Below are 22,746 nucleotides of genomic sequence, written 5' to 3'. Positions count from 1 at the left end.
GTATGTCAGTTTTGTTTGTGTTTTGCCAGTTTCTCTCGACACCAGGGCCTATAGTTGTTTCTTCCAGCTGTTATGGGGGAACAGAATAAACTTTGTCAAAAGGAAAGTGACTTGCCTTCCTAGGCGGGAGGGTGGTCTAGGGATGATCAACCCTGTAGTCTTTTTCTCTCTGATGTTTGCGAAGTACAATCTTGGTAACATGTTGGCAGAGAGACCGCCTGGTTGGGTTGGTATTTTCCAGTCCTGGTTTAGGCCCTTTCTGCAAGACTGGGAAAATGGTGGGCTAGTGAAAAGCATGCTAGGTCAAGCATGATAAGCTCCCGGCTTATGTTGCCCCGTGTTTGAAAATGCTTCGGCAGTGGCAGGTAACAGCAGGAGAAGTCAGATCTCTTCCAAGGAAACTTCTTGAGAAGCGGATCATGAGCTCTGCTTTTTGTGATCCACTGGCCTTGAGGGATTGCCCAAGCTTGGTTTTGGGGGTGGGTTTGTAATTGATTAATTTGGAGAGAATCCCGATGAAGTTTAGGGGTCAGGCTTGGCTTGCCTTTCATGGAAAACTATATGTGAACGGCAACTTGAAGTTTCTTTCCATGAGTGGTCGGGGCTGCCCGAGAGTGGAGTGTGGTGGAGTCCATGGATCACTTTCTACTTCAGTGCCCTTTTAATATAGAAGTGTACAAGAGGATGGGGAGGGCTCTGAGTATACTCTTCCACCCCCATATGAGTTATGCAGAGTGGGTGTATGGGGCATTCCAGACTCTTCGGGATTATGATTTGGAAACACTTTTTTAGTTAGTCTAGTAGTCCATTATTTCACGTGGAGTGCACGGTGTCAGGTATCTTTACGGAGTAAAATCCTCCCCGTCGAAGTGGCGATGCAGGACCTTCTGGGTGAGGTTGGGAAGATTCAGGGTTTTGAGAAAGACAGGTGGCAGCAGGAGGCCTGGATAAGGGCGTGGAGGAATATCAGGACTCTAGCTGCTGCCTGTTGATCTGTGCATGGTGACGGTGATGTTCTTTAGTCTGGCTCTCTCATAGGGATTATGTTGTGCGCAATTTGGTTTTCACCATTTATTATGTTCTTGTTTTGTATAGTCATATTCAATTATTTTGTAAATATGTTTTATTTATTTATTATGGTTTTATTGTATATAATTTGCTGTTTGTAAGATTTTTCAAAAAACAAAATAAACCCCTCATAATGGGCACAACAGGTGTACAGACCCGGGAACTCAGCATAGGGAAGTGGGAACCCCTCATAATGGGCACAGCAGGTGTACAGACCCGGGAACTCAGCACGGAGATGTGGGAACCCCTCATAATGGGCACAACATGTGTACAGACCCGGAAACTCAGCACGGGGATGTGGGAACCCCTCATAATGGGCACAGCAGGTGTACAGACCCGGGAACTCAGCACAGGGATGGTGGGAAGCCCTCATAATGGGCACAGAAGGTGTACAGACCCGGGAACTCAGCACAGGGATGGTGGGAACCCCTCATAATGGGTACAGCAGGTGTACAGACCCAGGAACTCAGCACAGGGATGGTGGGAGCCTCTCATAATGGGCACAGCAGCCAGCAGGTGTATAGACCCAGGTACTCAGCACAGGGATGGTGGGAACCCCTCATAATGGGTACAGCAGCCAGCAGGTGTACAGACTCTGGAATTCCCAACAGGGATGGTGGGAACCCCTCATAATGGGCACAGCAGGTGTACAGACCCAGGAACACAGCACAGGGATGGTGGGAACCCCTCATAATGGGCATAGCAGCCAGCAGGTGTACAGGCCTGGGAACTCAGCACAGGGATGGTGGGGACCCCTCATAATAGGCACAACAGCTAGCAGGTGTATAGACCCAGGTACTCAGTGCAGGGATGGTAGGAACCTCTCATAATGGACACAGTGAGGCTGCAATTGATGTTTTTTTTCAGTTTGTTTGCGCCCCCCCCCCCAAAAAAAAATTAAGCACCAGCCGCCACTGAGCAAGTGGTAGACTTTCCAGCACTGACAAACATGGGACATGTATGGGATTGTACACCCCATTAACACCCATCATACCATAAGAACATACCTAAAATATAAAATAAAACACACAACAAGGATTGTAAAAAAGGCTGCGGCCCCTTTATTGGGTTTTAAACAATTTTAATTATGAAATGAACTTTAACCTTTAATACCAAACAGAATCGCTGTTAACCATAACAGACCAACATGCTTAGTCACTAAGACTCAAGCAGCAATATCCTATACCAACCAAATAACAGCGTACCAACCACTGTCCACCCACAAAGTATGTATTCTAGTGGACAGTATAGTATAGTGATTAGTGTACTGTACAGTATAGTGGTCAGTGTAGTGTAGTGTACAGTATAGTGGTCAGTGTAGTGGACAGTATAGTGGTCAGTGTAGGAATCAGGTAGGTCAGTACTATTGTAGGAAGGGAAGGGAAGGGACTTGGAGTGCTAAAAGTCCGCAGTTTAGGGGGCGCAAATTACTTGCCTTGCCCCAGGCGCTGACAACCCACGCTATGCCACTGGAACAGATTGATTCCAAAGCAGTAGCGAAATTTCATGATATGTTGAATGCAATTTGTGACCCAATAGCAGCATATAAACACTGTTTCTAGCCTTTGCTAGAAACAGTTTCAATGCTTATGGTAGCTTGGGTGGCTATAGTGCTAGAGATATCAAGGATGTAGTGGGGTCACAATACAATGGGTATCTTATTGTATATGGTAACAGTGCTGGGGGATATCTGGGGTGTAGAGGAGTCAGGGTGCTGGGGGGATATCTGGGGTGTAGAGGGGTCAGAGTGCTGGGGGATATCTGTGATGTAGAGTGGCCATAGTGCTGGGGAGGCATCAGTCTAGCAGATATATTATATTATATGCACAGGACAGCTTTGTTACTTTATGTATGTAGTATTTTCCCACTGTTTCTTTGCTATACGGAATGATTGTTCATGTAGTTACTGCGAAGCTCCACCCAAAAGGGGAAGCTCTTCTTGTCTGCCTCCTACCTACTTTATATCTATTTACCTGCGGTGTCTCCAATGTAGCAGCCCCAGAGAATTACTTTGCCCAGGGGCCCATGATGCTATTAAGATGGCCCTGCATCCCAGGGAGCACCACCTCAGTCAGGGGCAAACATAAGTTAACAGTGTAAATACACTCACATTGGAATAAGCAGTTTCACAGAGAAAAGCAAACAAGTAACCAGAACTACAATAATTCAACCATATGGAATAAACACAAAATGCAGAAAACCCCTTGGAAGCACCTGCTTATACAGTACAATACAAACCTAGGCAAGAGGGATTTACAGGAAACAACTGGTGGTGACAGGGTCATTTACACTCAGCACTGCTTTTATTAGCGGGTCCTGTCCTTTTCAGTCGATAGCAATGTACAGGGTACTTTAACTTTAATCCACTGACAATTTGTATAAAAAGAGGAAAAAACTGTAGTCAGTAGTTGGGGCCTCACACTTGCCCCATCTCGGCGGCTTCTCTCTGGGCGGCTGCTTCCTCGCTTCCCCTGCGTCTCCTCCATCCTCCTCCTGGCGGTAAATCTGATCAAATCTCCTTTCTGCCAATCGGGTGACGGATCTCAGGACCCACTTCCTGATTGGCCCGGGAGGAGAATCAATGTTACAATAGTGAATTATCATTTGCTATTGTCACTGGGTGGGCTTTGGGTGCAGTGCTCTACACCCCGAGCACACCCTTTTTGGAAGCCTAGTAGAGCCTCTGGCTCTAATCTTGTGCTTCAAAAAAAAATAAATAAAATGGACGGGCCACCACTGTTACATGGGATTCACTAGGGAAGAGGAGCACAGAGAAGGGGGGCCATCAAAATGGGATGCTTTGATATTTGCTTGCTTCCCTGTATGAGTGTACCTAATGACGTCACAAATCATCATATAGCTATATAAAAATAATAGGCACGACTCACACAATTTTAACTTAAAAATAAAGATGCAGTTTTTTTCAACTGTCATGGCTAAAAGAAAAAGGCTTATCCTGATGGTAAAGCTTTGTGAATAGAACATAATGTGTTACATTATCAATAATATATGGATAATCAAATCATTTTATATCTATGTAAAGAAGGAAACAGTAGGTATCTAACTGCATGACTTTTTTTTAGAAGGGAATAGACAATCATTTGCATTAGAAGGCACATCCTATTCTCTGTGGATGCTTTATAACTCCAGATTCAATTCTACATCACTTACATACAGAAACACCCCACCATGTCTCTGATCATCCTCTTCCTCACACTGATTTTATCTTGTTCTGGTAAGATAAAAGTATCTATATGGGTTTATTACACAAGGACATTCTTCATCTCCTCTTTCTATAACATTGTCCTGTTCATATTTCAGGTTCTGTGGCTCAGTTTACTGTCACTCAGGATGCTGCCATGTCTGGGTCTTCTGGTGAAAGTGTCCGTTTGACCTGTAGTCGGAGTGGAGGATCAATAACTGGGGATAACTACCCCTCGTGGTATCTAAAGACACCTGGAAGTGCCCCTAAGATGATAGTTTATAGTAGTAAAAGAAGCAACAATAACAGAATATCAGATCGGTTCACAGGCCAAATATCAGGAGGATCAGCCTTTCTGTCCATCAGTAGATTGCAGACTGAGGATGAAGGAGAGTTCTACTGTTCTCTCTATGCTGGTAATCGTGTGTGCACAGTGATATATAGAGGTAGTGACATGTGACATAAACACAATGTGCAATGTTTATAGAGAACACCAGAGGCATCAGCGTACTTTGTATTTATATATAACACAGTGACATTAGTTAAAGTGGTTGTAAACCCTTACATATATATCCAGTGAATTAAAGCAGAACTCTGGGATTTAAAAAAAAAAACCATTAGTACACCCCCTCACAAAACACTAAACAGTTATTACATTAGTGAAATGTCTTACTGTTTAAGATATATGACTGATTTAATTTTCAGGAAGTCAGTTTTCTGATTTAAAAAATGCTTCATCTTTTCTGGCAGGGAGGATCTCTGGGAGAACAGGGATTATATCATATACTCTTCTCTCTCTAACTGTAATCAGCATACATTTCCCATGAATACTTGGGATAGGAGTGAATGTGGGAGGTACACTAGGCTTTTACATGTAAATGTGAACTCGCCCACTTCAACATAAATCACACCCCTCATTCTGCAGCCAGCGAGCCATACATAACATACAGTATGATAGGTTACAGCCTTATAAATGCAAACCAGAGCTGAATGTCGGGGACCACCAGAGTTGAATGTCGGGGACCATCAGAGTTGAATGTCGGGGACCACCAGAACCAAATGCCAGGGACCACCACCAGTGCCGAATGTCTGGGACCACTAGAGCCAAATGTCAGGGACCATGGTATGATAGGTTAAAGCCTTATAAATGCAAACCAGTGCAACGTGTCAGGGACCACCAGAGCCTAATATCAGGGACCCACAGAGCCACCGCCTTTCACTTCCAGACACTCCAAGAAAATAAACATGTCCATCAGCTTTGTTTTTGTATTTTATTGAGGGATTAGAACTTGGATGGGGTTAAGGAATTCATGGGATGCCTAGAAAAGATTCTTGCATGGCTTTGGACAATTTAGATACTCTCCTCCTGCACAACACTTGCTGCAGACTATCTCTCCTTCTCCCTCCAGCACAGTTCTTCAGGCGCAGCTAGCACATCCAGGCCTTAGCAGAAGTGCCTTATTACAGGCAGGGACCACGGGCCCCTATGGTGTAGAAAAATAAAGTTCTGGTGCTAGCTGCCCTCTTTGATGAACTACTGATTCCAGTTAGCCCTTTGCAGGCCCTGACTGCAGCAGCCTGACTTCAATCCCCGTAACATTACAGTCTCTCCTGCTGACTCCACACCCATCCCAGTCTGCTTCGGCATGCCTCTCCCAGCTCTCCCGACTGTGCCTGTGACTCACCGACACCTGGTGGATCCCTCCTGGAGACTTGCCTGGCAGTATTCCCCCCTGTCCTCTCCTGCTCCTTTTCCTTTTCCTCAAAATATTTTATTATATATTTCAGTATGGAAATAACATTGTACAATTGACATATGATAGTTATAATACAGTCTTATAGAAGATGGTTAATTATAAGTACATAAGTAATCAAATATTACATCCATAGAAACAATATATTTATATCAAGAACAAATTAAAATGTTATTAATAAAACATTAGCCTTGTTCAAGATATTATATACTATTATATTAGTAGACATTTATTACAATCTTAACAATTTCAATGAGACTGTAGATTGGAAAATATGAAAAAAATAAAAAATATATAAATTAAACAATATAGGTATTATGAAATCAAAAAATATACCTAAAAAATAAAAATAAAGAATAAAAAATAAAAGAGAGGAGAAAGGAGGTAAAGAAGAGAAGGTAGGGTGGAGAGGTCCGCGAGGTAAGACCATAATCTATTACTACTATTTAAAGAAGCATAAATGTTAAAATTCTACATTCAAGTTACCACGGCAACAATACTTGACTATCGAAGGTTTGTGGTATAATATAGTTTATCCAGGGTTGCCACATTCTTTCAAACTTTGGGATCGTGTCCATGTCAATTGCTATCATTTTAGCATGGGTCATAGTATTATTCATTTTAACTAATGCTTCTTTTACGATCAGATTAGGAGTTTTCCATGCTCTTGCTAGTGTTTGTTTCGCTGCTGTAAATAGTTGCATTAGCAATTTAAATTGAGCATGTGTTATATTTTCAGGTTTCAGATTAATTAGTGCTATTGCTGGATCAAAGGGAATGATCTTATCAAATAATTTAGATGCTATATTAAAAATTTCCTTCCAATATATTTGAGCTTTTGGACACAACCACCAAATGTGAAACAACGTTCCCAATTCAGAGCATCCCCTAAAACACTGTGCTGAATAGTTTGGTACATATTTTGCTACCCTGGCTGGTACTAAGTACCATCTTGTTAGCACTTTATAGCTTGCTTCAAGTGCCAATATATTAGGTAATGCTGCTTTAGTTGAAGACCATATTTGATTCCATTCAGATTTATCCAGTTTTATATTCAAGTATTTTTCCCATTTCTGTATATATTGTGGTTCATTATAATTGGTATGAGCCAGTGCATGTGAATATAGTACAGAAATAGTACCTCTAGAATGTGGGTTATTCTTACATATAGCTACAAAGGTGGACAGGTGGGTTAGAGAAGTTACAGTATTTAATAATGGTGAGAAAAAGTTTTTGATTTGGAGGTATCTGAACAACTCATTTCACAAAAATTCGGGAAAAGAAATAAATGATGAAGAATTTACAAATTTGTGCATATGAATTACATCTCTAGATTTCCATTCCTTGAAGGATTTGGGGTATACCCATGCAGGGTAAAAAGCAGGATTTAAAAAAAAAAAGAGAGTAAAGGATTGTGTAAAGATTGTAATTGATTTTTTATATTTAAATTTGTCCCAGAGGGAAATAAAATGCTTGGTAACCGGGTTTCGTAGTTTTTTGCGATGTTTTGAAGACAACCAGAGTAAGTTGGAAATAGAAATAAGATCACATTCGGCAGCTTCAATAGATACCCAAAGTGGAACCTCATGCTGAGCATGGTATTTTGCAATACTTGCTAAATGAGCTGCCCTATAATAGTAAACAAAATTAGGACACCCTAAGCCCCCATTTGTTTTAGTAAAATAAAGTGTATTTTGCTGAATTCGTGGTTTGGAAGATCCCCAAATAAATTACATTGTTTTCCTTTGTATAATTCTCAGATAATATGCTGGGATTGAAATTGGTTAAACTCTAAACAAATAAAGTAATTTAGGTAACAATGTCATTTTAATGGCATTTATTTTACCAAACCACGAAATTGGAAGGTGAGACCAAGAATCAATCGTATTTGATAAATTTTTCAATGCCTGAGGATAGTTGGCTGAAAATAAATCAGATAACAATGAAGTAAGTTGCACACCTAGGTATGGGATTGATTTGTCATTCCATGTAAATGGGAGTCCAATTTTTGCAGAAGATAGTTCCAGATTCGAATGGGATATATTTAGAGCTAGACATTTTTTTGGGTTAATGTAAAGACCTGAAATTGCAGCAAAATTATTGAGTTGGCACAAGATTAGGGCCAGATACTTGTGGTGAGGAAAGAAATAAAAGAATGTCATCAGCGAATAAACAAAGTTTGTGATGATAACCTGCTATTTCAATTCCAGTAATTGTAGGTTCATTTCTCATTTTTTGTGCTAGTGGTTCTATTTGACGTACGCTTTTGGTTTGTTATACAGTGCAAAAATCCAATTTGTGTAGTTTGGACCAAATCCCCATTTCTGTAATGTATATTGCATATATTTCCAGGAAATAGAGTCAAAGGCTCTTTTGTTATCAAGTGAGAGAAAACAAGCAGGAATATTGCGTGTTTTTGCAATGTGTGCCAACAAGACTGCTCTGCGTATATTGTCACCAGCCTGATGTGAAGGCATAAAGCCTACCTGGTCTCTATGAATAGGAATGCCAATAATCTTTTTTAACCGAGCTGCTAAAATTTTCGCTAATATCTTAATATCAATGTTTATCATAGATATAGGGCGATAGTTAATGCTAAGGGTGTCATCTGATTGTGGCTTTGGGATCATACAGATAGTAGCCATTAAGGACTCTTGACGGAATGATTTGTTATTTAAGAGGTCATTAAACGCTTCTGCGAGTATAGGAGAAATAATATCACTATAACTTCTATAACATAATGCAGAATATCCGTCAGGACCCGGTCTTTTATTTATTTTTAGGTCCTTAATGGCTTCTGTAACATCTTTACCTGTAATATTGTTTTCTAATTGTGCTTTTTGCGCTTCAGTCAATTGAGGGATATTTATTTGGGAGAAAAAAGAATCTGCCTCATTAGTGATGAATGTATTTGTTTCCGTATATAGATCTTTTAGATGTGATTTGAATTTCTGTACTATTTTTTGTGGATTACTAGTATATACATTATTAGCCATTTTAAGTTTTATAGGTTTGAAAGATTTATTTATGATTTTTAATGCCTTAGCTAGTAATGTACCATGTTTGTTTGATTTCACATAGAAAGTGTGTTTAGTTCTAAGAATTGATTTATCTGCGGAGTTTGTGAGAAAGAGGTCGTATTCTAGGCGTGTTTTTTCTAATCGAGTTCTAGCAGAAGAAGTGGGATTATTTTGAAAGGACATAAACGCTGAATTAAATTCAGTTTCTAATCGTTTTGACCAATTTCTACCCTCTCGTTTAAGAATTCCTGATTGTTGTTGAAAAATACCTCTAAGGACCGGCTTATGAGCTTCCCATAGTGTAAGAGAGGATATGTCTATACTGGTATTGATCGTTAAATAATCCTTTAATGCTAATTCAATGGTTTTGTGGTGAGTCGGATGTTTAAGTAATGTGTCAGGGAGGTACCAAGTTGGGTCTTGTGCTCTAGGTATAATTGAAGCAATAGTGGAACATACCGCATTATGATCCGACCAAGGAATGGGAATGATGTTGGACATAATTATTTCTGGTGCCATACCTATTGTTATAAATATATGATCTATACGGCTAAATGTTTTATGTGGATTTGAGAAATATGTGTAATTTCTTTTTGTTGGATTAGATTCCCTCCAAGAATCAATCAATTTGTGTCTGGAAAGAAGCTGAGAAAGAGACCATTTGGTTTTGTATTTTGGTGTGTAGGGATGAGCTTCGTTTTCGAGTCGAACCCATGTTCGACTCGAACATTGGCTGTTCGGTTGTTCGCCGAATTGCGAACGATATGGGCTGTTCGCGCCAAATTCGTGTGGCGCGTCACGGCCCATAATTCACTGCAGCATCGCAGTGCATTGCTTGCTGATGATTGGCCAAGCATGCACTATGACCCGCATGCTTGACCAATCACAGCGCCGCCTGAACAGAGAGCCGTAATTGGCCAAAGCCAAGGAGGCTTTGGCCAATTATGGCTCAGGGGATTTAGTACACGCCCCACATTATATAAGGCCGCCTGCACGGCGGCCCTGTGCAGTGTGTTCCGGTGTGCTGAGAGATAGAGAGAGAGAGAGACAGTGTCATTTCATTTGAGTTAGCTAGATTAGGCAGGACAGTCAGTCAGTTAGCTGCACTTAAAGTGTATTGTGTATATATATGCATCCCAGGTGTTGCATATATATATATATATATATACACTGTATTCAGTTTAGCTAGATCTGTTCCTGTTATCTTCTAGACTATTTACATTTAGTGCAGTGCGTCCTGCTCACAGTGTTCAGCTAGATCCGTTCCTGTTATCTTCCTACTGACAGGCAGGCTTGTCTTGTTACAGTATTTTGAAGAAAATTACTGGTGTTCTTTTGATCCTATTAGTACCACAGTCAGGCAGCTAGACTATTTACATTTAGTGCAGTGAGTCCTGCTCACAGTGTTCAGCTAGATCCGTTCCTGTTATCTTCTTACTGACAGGCAGGCTTGTCTTGTTACAGTATTTTGAAGAAAATTACTGGTGTTCTTTTGATCCTATTAGTACCACAGTCAGGCAGCTAGACTATTTACATTTAGTGCAGTGCGTCCTGCTCACAGTGTTCAGCTAGATCCGTTCCTGTTATCTTCCTACTGACAGGCAGGCTTGTCTTGTTACAGTATTTACAGCTACCTGAAGAAAATTACTGGTGTTCTTTTGATCCTATTAGCACCACAGTCAGGCAGCTAGACTATTTACATTTAGTGCAGTTCGTCCTGCTCACAGTGTTAAGCTAGATCCGTTCCTGTTATCTTCCTACTGACAGGCAGGCTTGTCTTGTTACAGTATTTACAGCTACCTGAAGAAAATTACTGGTGTTCTTTTGATCCTATTAGTACCACAGTCAGGCAGCTAGACTATTTACAGTTAGTGCAGTGCGTCCTGCTCACAGTGTTCAGCTAGATCCGTTCCTGTTATCTTCCTACTGACAGGCAGGCTTGTCTTGTTACAGTATTTACAGCTACCTGAAGAAAATTACTGGTGTTCTTTTGATCCTATTAGTACCACAGTCAGGCAGCTAGACTATTTACAGTTAGTGCAGTGCGTCCTGCTCACAGTGTTCTGCTAAACCTACAAGTTAGTGGGGTGTGTCCACCTCACAGTGTTCAGCTAAACCTACAAGCTAGTGGGGTGCGTCCTGCTCACAGTGTTCAGCTAGATCCGTTTCTGTTATCTTCTTACTGACAGGCAGGCTTGTCTTGTTACAGTAAACACAGCTACCTGAAGAAAATTGCTGGTGTTCTTTTGATCCTATTAGTACCACAGTCAGGCAGCTAGACTATCTACAGTTCGCAGTGCGTCCTGCTCACAGTGTTCAGCTAAACCTACAAGTTAGTGGGGTGCGTCCACCTCACAGTGTTCAGCTAAAGCTACCTGTAGAAGGTTGGTGGTGTTCTCATACTACAGGCAGGCAGTTGATTTTGCTAGCTGCAGTATCAGTACATATATATATATATATATATATATCCCAGCTTAGTGCAGCTACAGGCCATTAGTATGTCTGGAAGGCCAAGAAGGAGAGGCAGACAGTCACAAGCCAATAAGAGAGGGCAAGCAGGCTCTGTGTCTAGTGCTGGTCGCGGAGACGGTGCATCCTCATCAGCACGTGGCCATGGGACACGCTTGGCCTTTTTTTCGGCAGCTGGCCGTGTTGAGCCGCAACATGCGGAAGACTTGGTCGAGTGGATGACCAAGCCGTCCTCATCCTCCTCATCCTCTCTCACCCATGCCCAGGGTACTTTGTCTGGCAAAGCAGCAGCCTCTTCCCTCGGCTCAATGTCATCAGTGACTCCTTCCCTAGCCCCACCATGTCCTCCTGAGGAGTCCCTCGAACTGTTTGACCACAGTGTTGGGTACATGCTCCAGGAGGATGCCCAGCGTTTGGAAGGCTCTGATGATGATACTGAGCTCGATGAAGGCAGTAACATGAGCACGGACAGAGGGGGTGCCCAAGAAGGACAGCAATCTGGCAGTCATGCTCCCCCTGCTGCAGCATACTGCCAGGTTTGCTCCAGTGATGAGGAGGGAGGGGATGATGAGGTCACTGACTCAACGTGGGTGCCTGATAGGAGACAGGAGGAGGAGGAGGAGGCGGCACATCACCAACGAGGCAGGATGCCCTCCAGGGGCCAGCCTAAGGGCAGCACATTGACTGCATCACACCCCAAAGCTCCACATGTGCAGGGCGCTGCAGTCTCTGCGCGTTATTCAAAAAGTTCTTTGGTGTGGGCCTTTTTTGAGACGAGTGCATCAGATCGCACCGCTGCTATTTGCAACATATGTCTCAAGCGTATCTCACGTGGCCAAAACATCTCCCGCTTGGGTACCACATGCTTGACCAGACATATGTTGACCTGCCATGCAGTTCGTTGGCAAGCGTATCTAAAAGACCCACACCAAAGAACAAAGAGGATCTCTCCTTGCTCCTCATCAGCTGAGATTTCCAACCCCACTAGACCTTCAGTCCTCTCTGAGACCTGCACTGAGAGGAATGAAGGTGTAGAATTAGGTGTGTCACAGCCAAGTACTTGTGGGCAATCTGCTTTTGGTACACTGACGTCAGATTGTACCAGGCAAATTCCCCTGCCCCAGCTGCTGCACCGCCGAAAGAAGTTTGCTCCCAGCCATCCACATGCCCAGCGGTTCAATGCTAGCTTGGCAAAATTGCTAGCACTTCAACTGCTGCCTTTTCAGTTGGTAGACTCTGCCCCCTTCTGTGAGTTTGTGGAATGTGCGGTTCCTCAGTGGCAGGTACCCAAACGCCACTTTTTCTCACGGAAGGCGATTCCGGCTCTCTACCGGCATGTGGAAGGCAATGTCCATGCCACGCTGGACAGGGCGGTCAGCGGTAAGGTGCATATTACCGCTGACTCATGGTCCAGCAGGCATGGACAGGGACGTTACCTAAGTTTCACGGCGCATTGGGTGACTCTGCTGGCAGCTGGGAAGGATGCAGGACAAGGTGCAGTAGTGTTGGAGGTTGGTCCGCCACCACGCCTCCAAAATGCTAATGATTGTGACACACCTCTCTCCTCCACCCCCTCCTCTTCTTCTTCCTCCATGGCCTCTTCCTCGGAACCAGCGGTGCTCCGTAGTCGTTCAAGGGGCTACGCAAGTACGCAGGCCAAAAGATGCCATGCGGTGCTTGAGCTGGTGTGCTTGGGGGACAGGAGCCACACTGGGGCAGAGGTTCTGTCAGCTCTGCAGGGGCAGGTTCAGAGGTGGTTGACGCCACGCCAACTTAAGGCAGGAATGGTGGTTTGCGACAATGGCACCAACCTCCTCTCTGCCCTCCGACAGGGACAAATGACCCATGTGCCCTGTTTTGCTCACGTCCTTAACTTGGTGGTGCAGCGGTTCTTGGGCAGGTACCCGGGCTTACAGGATGTCCTGAGGCAGGCCAGGAAAGTCTGTGTGCATTTCCGCCGGTCATATAATGCCAGTGCTTGGCTGACGGACCACCAAAAGGAGTTTAACCTGCCCAAGAACCGCCTAATCTGTGACATGCCCACCAGGTGGAACTCAACGTTGGCCATGCTGCAGCGGCTGCACACGCAGCAGAGGGCCATCAATGAGTACCTGTGCGACTATGGCACCAGGACAGGGTCAGGGGAGCTTGGTTTTTTTTCCCCACGCCAGTGGGCCATGATCAGGGATGCATGCACTGTCCTGTCACCATTTGAGGAGGCCACGAGGATGGTGAGCAGTGACAGTGCATGCATCAGTGACACTGTCCCCCTTGTCCACCTGTTGGAGCACACGCTGCGTGGAATAATGGACAGGGCACTTGAGGCAGAACAGAGGCAGGAAGAGGAGGACTTCCTTAGCTCTCAAGGCCCCCTTTATCCAGACAGTGTTCCTGCGTGCCCGCCGATCACACAGGAAGAAGACGAGGAGGAGGAGGAGGAGGAGGAAGATTGTGTCAGTATGGAGGTGGAGCCTGGCACTCAGCATCAGCAGCAGTCTTTAAGGGATCAGTACCAAGAAACAAATGGACTTGTACGTGGCTGGGAGGAGGTGGCTGCGGACCATGTCGTCCTTAGTGACCCAGAGGACTCCGGACCGAATACCTCAGCAAACCTACGCTGCATGGCCTCCCTGATCCTGCAAAGCCTGCGTAAAGATCCTCGTATTCGTGGTATCAAGGAGAAGGACCAATACTGGCTGGCAACCTTCCTTGATCCACGTTAAAAGGGTAAGGTTGCGGACCTTATCTTGCCATCGCAGAGGGAGCAGAGGATGAAACATCTTCGGGAGGCCTTGCAGAAAGGTCTGTGCAACGCGTTTCCAGAGACTGGGAGGTTACAAACTCCTGTTTCTGGACAACGTGTTGCTGAGTCTTCGGTCAGTCAAAGAAGGAGCGGTGGAGAAGGTGGCCGTCTGACCGATGCGTTCAGACAATTTTTTGGTCCGCAGCCCCAAGGTTTGATCGGTTCCAGCAACCATCGCCAGCGTCTGTTTTACATGTTGCAGGAATACCTAGGGGCAAGATCAGACTTGGACACCTTTCCCACCGAAAATCCTTTGGGTTACTGGGTCTTGAGGATGGATCACTGGCCAGAGCTTGCACAGTATGCAATTGAGCTACTGGCCTGTCCTGCATCCAGCGTTCTTTCGGAACGCACATTCAGTGCTGCTGGAGGTGTGGTAACCGATCACAGGGTGCGTCTGTCCACCGACTCGGTCGATCGACTGACCTTCATAAAAATGAATCAGTCTTGGATCACCACCAGCTACCAAGCACCTGATGCTGATGTAACCGAATATTTTTTTTTTAAATCTCAGATCCCTTCAAAGACTGCCTATGCTGATGCTGAGTGACTATCCCTGAGTAATTATCCTCTTCCTCCTCAATCATCACGCTGATAGCTTGTAAGAACATTTTTGGTTCTGGGCGCCACCACCAGTGCCTAAGGCACAATTTTTCAGCCCCTGTTTAACAGGGGGGTGTAATTACAATTTTTGATGTAATACTTTGCAGCAGGGCTCGTTCCTGCATTCCAACTAGAGTGTCTGTGAGGGGTTGCAGTGTTGTGGCACCAGCACCAGTGCCTAAGGCCCATTTTTTCTGCCCCTGTTTAACAGGGGCGTGTAATTACAATTTTTGATGCAATACTTTGCAGCAGGGCTCGTTCCTGCGTTCCAACTAGAGTGTCTGTGAGGGGTTGCAGTGTTGTGGCACCAGCACCAGTGCCTAAGGCCCAATTTTTCTGCCCCTGTCTAACAGGGGCGTGTAATTACAATTTTTGATGCAATACTTTGCAGCAGGGCTCGTTCCTGCGTTCCAACTAGAGTGTCTGTGAGGGGTTGCAGTGTTGTGGCACCAGCACCAGTGCCTAAGGCCTAATTTTTCAGCTCCTGTTCAACAGGGGCATGTAATTACAATTCTTGATCTAATATTTCACAGCAGGGCCCTGTGAGGGCTTACAGTGTTGTGGCCACAGCAACACCTAAGGCCCAAATTTCTGCTGAGTATATAGGGCAGGACCCTACTTTCAAACATCTAAATTACAAACGACTCCTACTTGCAAACGGAAGGAGACAACAGGAAGTGAGATGAAATCTACCCCTAGGAAGGGAAATTCTCTCCTGTAAGAGTTGATATGGGAAAAACATTTCTCCTTTCCACTGATGCTTTCCAATCCTTGTTCCACAAAAAAACCCAAATTTTCAAAAAACATTTTCCATTGGGACAAAAAGTGAGGTGAAATCTTCTGAAGAGGAGGAAAGACAGCAAAACAAATGTCACAGGGGTGATAACCCTTCCCTATGTTTTCCAAAAAGCTTAAAAAAGATTTTTTTGCTGGAGCTAAACATGTTAAAAATGTACCCGTTCAAAATTACAAAGAGATTCTACTTAACAACAAACCTACAGTCCCTGTCTTGTTTGCACCGCCTGTATACTGCTGTTAAGAGTATATAGGGCCTGGTGGCCCCACACCTTTCCTTATTTTAATTTGGGTGTGGGGTTCCCCTTAATATCCATACAAGACCCAAAGGGCCTGGTAATGGACTGGGGGGTTACCCATGCCGTTTGTCTCACTGATTTTCATCCATATTGCCAGGACCCGACATTACATTAAACCCCCAAGCAGTTTTAAATGAGATTTTTTCCTTTAAAAATGACATTTGGTGCAGGGACTGTTCTAAACACGGGAAACACGCGTCACTTTACAGGCATACTATAGACACCCCCCAGGTACGATATTTAAAGGAATATTTCACTTTTTTTTTTTTTTTACTTTAAGCATCATTAAAGAAAGTTTAGTAAAATCTAACTTAAAAAAGAAAACAGAAAAATAAATTGTTATATAGCATGCTAGTACAGTAAAAACACATAGGGATACAAAAATTGCCCGTGATGAGGAGTAAAACTCCCCATCAGGGGATAAAGGACCTTCTTCGAGTCCCCACATAATAATGTGGAGATCCGAGGAAAGTAGGTTGAGGCACATGAAGCTTCCGTGCACTGGGGAATCGCCTAAGAAGTATAATGTACATCTCAGGGATGTAATAGTTCTAGCCCTATCTATATATTTCAGAGTCATATATATATTTAAGGTCTAAGATAAAAGAATAATAAATGAAATGGGAGGAGAATTCCCTCAGAAATATATCTTATAAAGCTTAAGTTATGAAAACAAGATTATCCTCAGTATTGATATAACCAAAGTTTGTTCAGGACATTGAAAATTAGTTATTCACAAACTTTGTTATTTAGTTTCAAAACTGAAGATTTCTATATAATTACAAAGTAACTCTCAAAACTTTTGCTAGGTAATAATAACAAATGGAAGACCTATAATTACTTAGTCTATAAGCAATAGTGGATCATATGCTGAGAAATGAAAAGGAAAATTTCCAACAATTCAAATAGGAATTAAAAAAAATATATATTTTATTTGAGCAGCAGATTCAATATTTATTATCATAGAATCTGAAGATAAAATAAAAATAAAAATAAATGGGATCAAATATAATAGTAAATTATTACTAAAAAAACTTTTAGAAATAATTATAGAGATATTTAAATTCATTTGGCATTTTTAATGCATCCAAAATAATGAAATATATATCCTGTTGCTTATTTAGGATAATAGGCAGAATTAAAGCATCACTTAAATTTTCCTCAGCCCTAAAAATGTATTATTTTAACAAAAACTGAAGAATTTTTATGTTATGCAAGAATGTCTTCAGTCCATGGAGTCATCTTGTCCCTGGGGTGAAGTTGCAAATCTTCCTCTTTTATGCGAATGATAATTTCCATTTCTTGCCTCAGAATGTGTTGCATTGTGGATTGAGGAGGCTGAAGCTGACCTTCTTCTTGAAGCAGTGTTAGATGAATTCCCATCTATTAAATTGAGGTCTTGGAGTGCTTGTTGGAGTTCATCAGCTGTTCTGCAGGAGACTCTTGTGCCTTGGCGTTGTAATTCCATTAATTGTGGTTTCATTAATCTCCTTTTAGTTATTGTTAATTGGGAGAGATCAGCAAAGAGTTGGTAATTATATCCTTGAAACATGAGATTGTTCTTTTCTCTAGCTGCATTTAAGAGCTGTTCCTTTGTCCGGTAAAAATTGAATTTTGCTATTACATCACGGGGGGGGGGGGGGGGGGGGGGCATCCACTTTTTTGGGCATGAGAGCCCTATGCACTCTGTCCATTTCCATCCTTTCTAATGGTATTCCTGGCTGTAGTTCTTGGCATAGTGCTGTTATAGTTGCTTGTAGATCTATAACCGATTCTGGTATCCCTCTGAATCGCAGGTTTGATCTTCTGGTGCGATTCTCATAATCTTCCAGTCTGTTCTGCAATGTTACATTTTCTTCTTTCAGGAGGTCAATTTCAGTTATAAATTCTTGGGTAGTGCTTTCAATTTCCTCCATTTTAAGCTCTAGTGAAGCTGTGTGCTGCCCTAATTCTCTTATTTCTTTGGTTAAATTAGTAGTTATTTGCTCTGAGGTTTTCTTTAAAGCTTTATTAAGCATTTTTTCAAATTGTTTCATTATGCTAGTGGGAACTGCAGACTCTTGAATTGTTGTATGTGACACTGTTAAATCAGTCTCTGAATCAGAGTCCCCAGGGGAGATAAGTTGTGACATCTTAGGCTTATTACTCTTCTCTGAGGTAAATTTGCCTGAGGTGACTGGCGCTTTTTTTGTGGTATTTTGCGCTTGCGTGCCGCATTAGGGGTCTGTTTTATCTTATTTCTGGCACCCCCCAGCACCCTTTTAGCTTTAAAATGTTCCCCTCACCTCTCAGGAGTAAATGCCTTGCAGTATTATAGTTTTTATGATGGCGGGCTGTCTGTTAGATTCGGCTTTCTTCCCCTCACGGAGCGGAGCTCTAGCCTGACATGTCTGTCCCGCTAGCCTCCGCACATGCGCCCCCCTCCTGCTCCTTTTCAAGACACCACTTGGATTGTGTGGGGTTCCTGTACAGCTTAGAGCCCATGGCCCAAGATCACCCCCCTCAGACTAAGGAGCTTCCTCAAAAGCCCAGACAGCCTAACACTCCATCTCCAGTTCTTCCACCCGAACAGCTCCTCCCCAGCTGGGCTTACCATGGGTATTAAAGGAGGCCTTCCCCCCTGCCAATTCAGGTTTAGGATTGGTCAGGGCTCCTTAGAACACCCCAGACAGCTTCACCCTTCTCCCCCACCTTCCTTCTAGAAGCAGAAGGGAGGTGACCAAAAGGTGAAGCTAGCTGTGAGTCACCAGCCTACTCTAGGCCAATTCCAGCCCACAGATCAAAACAGGCCTAGCTTTTGGCTAGACCTGCCCAAATTTACCTGCACCAGAGAAAAATCTACCTCTTGCACCTACCTAAGGTAGAGGGTGCTACATAAGTTATACCTGATTATCTGCACCCCTCTCTCCTCTACTGCCAATCAAAGTGCAGAATTTATAAAGCTTTCAGGAAAAAGGGGGTGGAGAGCTTTGACAGCTGATTGGAGGGAAGGGACATAGGAACAGAGCTGGAGATCCCTCCCCTGTCATCCTTTTTCTCTTGGTGTTAGGAAAACTTGTCAGAAGTAATTCATGCTGATAGCGGAGGAATGAGGCAGCAGACAGAAATGACGCCTAATGCTCTGGATAGAGACAAGTACACACTACAGAGAGATATGCTTTGTTCATTTTTCATGTCTGAGGTTTAAAACCACTTAAAGCGGAGTTCTGGCCACCAAATTTTAATTTTTTTTTCCAAGGCATCCCCTCACACTGAAATAATAACACACATAAACTATATGTGTATATGCTAGTGGATAGTAATTATATATATATATATATATATATATATTTTTTTTTTTTTTTGTTTTTTAACCCCTTCCCGACCAGCGCACGCCAATGTACATCAGCAGAATGGCACGGCTGGACAAATGGACTTACAGGTACGTCCATTTGAATTTCCCGCCGTACCATTGCGTGCGAGCCGGCAGCGGCGCGCGTGCGCGCTGGCTAGGAGCTCCGTGAGTTGGGTCGCGGGTCCTGTGGACTCGATCGCCATGGGGATACCCGCGATCGGCTCATGGAGAGGACGAATGGGGAGATGCTGATGTAAACAGCATCTCCCCGTTCTGCCTAGTGACAGGCTCACTGATCTCTGCTTCCATTCATCGGGACTGACTTAACCTCTTTCCACCCCCTAGTGGTTAACCCCTTCACTGCCAGTGTCATTTACACAGGAATCAGTGCATTTTTACAGCATTGATCGCTATATAAATGACAATGGTTCCAAAAATGTGTCAAAAATGTCAGACATGTCTGCCATAATGTCGCAGTCACAATAAAAATCGCTGATCACCGCCATTACTAGTAAAAAAAAAATTATTAATAAAAATGCCATAAACTATCCCCCTATTTTGTAAACGCTATAATTTTTGCGCAAACCAATCAATAAACGCTTATTGCAATTTTTTTTTTACCAAAAATATGTAGAAGAATATGATCGGCCTAAACTGAGTAAAAAAAATAGTTTTTTTATATATTTTTGGGGGATATTTATTATAGCAAAATGTAAAAAAGAATGCGTTTTTTTTCAAAATTGTTGCCCTTATTTTGTTTATAGCGCAAACAATAAAAATTGCAGAGGTGATCAAATACCACCAAAAGAAAGCTCTATTTGTGGGGAAAAAAGGACGTCAATTTTGTTTGAGAGCTACGTCGCACGACCGCGCAATTGTCAGTTAAAGCGACACAGTGCCGAATCGCAAAAAGTGCTCTGGTCAGGAAGGGGGTTAAATCTTCCAGGGCTGAAGCGGTTAAAACTTACAATTTAGCTGATCCTCTTCTGGCCGTTGCCATGATGAGTGTGGGCAAATGAAGCCCAATCGCAACCTCTTCCTGGATAACGATCGAGAGGTGCATGCTGGGTAACCAGCATGCACCTCTCGATCTCACGCATGCGTGATGCTCCGGCGGCCATAGTGCCGCTTGTTTAGAAAGTTGCCATAACAACGGACAGCGACGGAGGAAGGTCCCACCCCGCTGTTATGGCAACATAGATAGACCTGCCTTAAATTGCGTCATTTCCTGTCGGGTAAATAACGTGGTTTTTTTTTCACACAGTCCTGCCCACTGACTCTTGGGAAATGATGACTCACATTTCCCAGGAGCACAGGGGAGGGAGGAAGTGATGCGGAGCTGGAAGTGGCAGAATGGGAGCCACCACCTAGCAACAGGGCACTTCTGGTAAGTTTAAAAACTGTTTTCACTCCAAATGTTTTTTATTAATAAAAGACTGTGAATATGTGAAAAAAGTTTTCAGGGTGGAACTCCGCTTTAAGGACCAGCCACTGCAATTATACTGCGGCAGGTTGGCTCCCCTGGGCAAATCACCATAGCTGTACGTCAGCCGCTTTAAGACCACTAGGGGGTGCACGCCCCGCGGCACAACGACGCCACCAATATGGCATCCACGATGTCCGCCGGGCACCCGCAATCTCTTTCTAAATGACAGAACGGAGATCTGTCAATGTAAACAGACAGATCCCTATTCTGTCAGGAGAGAGGAGACAGATCTGCTGTTCATACTGATTATGAACAGCGATATGTCTCCTCCTCCAGGCAGTCCCATCCCCCCACAGTTAGAAACGCTCCCTAGAACACAAATTTAACCCCTTGATCGCCCTTTAGTGTTAGCCCCTTCCCTGCCAATGACATTTATACAGTAATCAGTGGCTATTTTTAGCTCTGATCACTATATAAATGTCAGTGGTCCCAAAAAAGTGTCAAAAGTGTCACATTTGTCCGCTGCAATGTCGCAGTTCTGCTAAAAGTCGCAGATCACCGCCATTCCTAGTAAAAAAAAAAAATAATAATAATAAAAATGCCATAAATATATCCCCTATTTTGTAGACACTATAACTGCGCAAATGAAGCAATATAATGTACGCTTATTGCAATTTTTTTTAAAAAAAACCCAAAATACGTAGAGAAATACATATCGGCCTAAACTGAGGAAGACATTTTGTTTTTATTTATTTTTTGGGATATTTATTTTAGCAAAAAGTAAAAAAAAAACTTTTTTTTTTTTCAAAATTGTCGGTCTTTTTTGTTTATAGCGCAAAAAATAAAAACTGCAGAGGTGATCAAATACCATCAAAAGAAAGCTCTATTTGTGGGGGAAAAAAAGGACATAAATTTTGTTTGGGAACAGCGTCGCCCGACAACGCAATTGTCAGTTAAAGCGGCGCAGTGCCGTATTGCAAAAAATGACTTGGTCATTAAGGCGGCAAATCCTTCCGGTCCTTAAGTGGTTAAAGTTATACCTTATATTAAATTCGAATAAACATATGAGCCTGCATGAGCAGTTCAGTAAACTCTTCCTCAATATTTAAAATGGCGTCCACCCAGTGGATACTCAAAAAGGAACATCTCTGTCATAATTTCTGACTTGCTCTTATGTCGCTGGAAGTTATGGTTGTTCCATAGATGGGACTGTCCCAGATTTGCCAGGACAGTCTGCATCTTAGACCTCTGGCCCATTGATGCTTTGTCCCGGACGATGTTCAGGGATCACAGTGTCACTTCAATTAAAATGAATGCACATGAGTATTCATTACAGTGATAAGGGGCTGTCAGTGGGCAGTCCTGTATAATAGTATAACAAAGGCAGGGTATGGGCAGGCCACTGTGGTAAATGAGTGGGGTCTGGGCAGGATAACCAAGTCACTGGGAGGGCCTGAGGCAGACTGTGGGAGAGTTTAACTGTGTCCCGGAATTTTGAGTGAAATGACGGCTAGATATGGTATTCCTGCCCACCTTTAGGTGTTCTAGCACTGTCAGTTGCAATCTCCATGATATTAAATAACCAAAAAGTCTAACAAGGAGAGCGGGACACCCTCATAATTGCTACAGCATGTGTGTGGACCCAGGAACTGGGGAGATGAGATCTCACCAATTGCATGGATGCCAAATGCCCGGGATTTGCTAAGACAGCTCCGTATCATGTTCCTCCATCCCGCCAAACCAAGGTCTTATCCCAGGCTGTGTCCTGGAATCTCCCTATAAGCAGGGCTGAAGAGCATACACCATTGTCACCTCTAGGGATGAGCTTCGTGTTCGAGTCGAACCCATGTTCGACTCGAACATCGGCTGTTCGGTCGTTCGCCGAATTGCGAACGATATGGGCCGTTCGCGCCAAATTCGTGTGGCGCGTCACGGCCCATAATTCACTGCGGCATCGCAGTGCATTGCTGGCT

Source organism: Aquarana catesbeiana, linkage group LG01, assembly GCF_042186555.1.
Source record: "Aquarana catesbeiana isolate 2022-GZ linkage group LG01, ASM4218655v1, whole genome shotgun sequence".
Lineage (NCBI taxonomy): Eukaryota > Metazoa > Chordata > Amphibia > Anura > Ranidae > Aquarana > Aquarana catesbeiana.
This window is presented reverse-complemented; position numbering follows the sequence as displayed.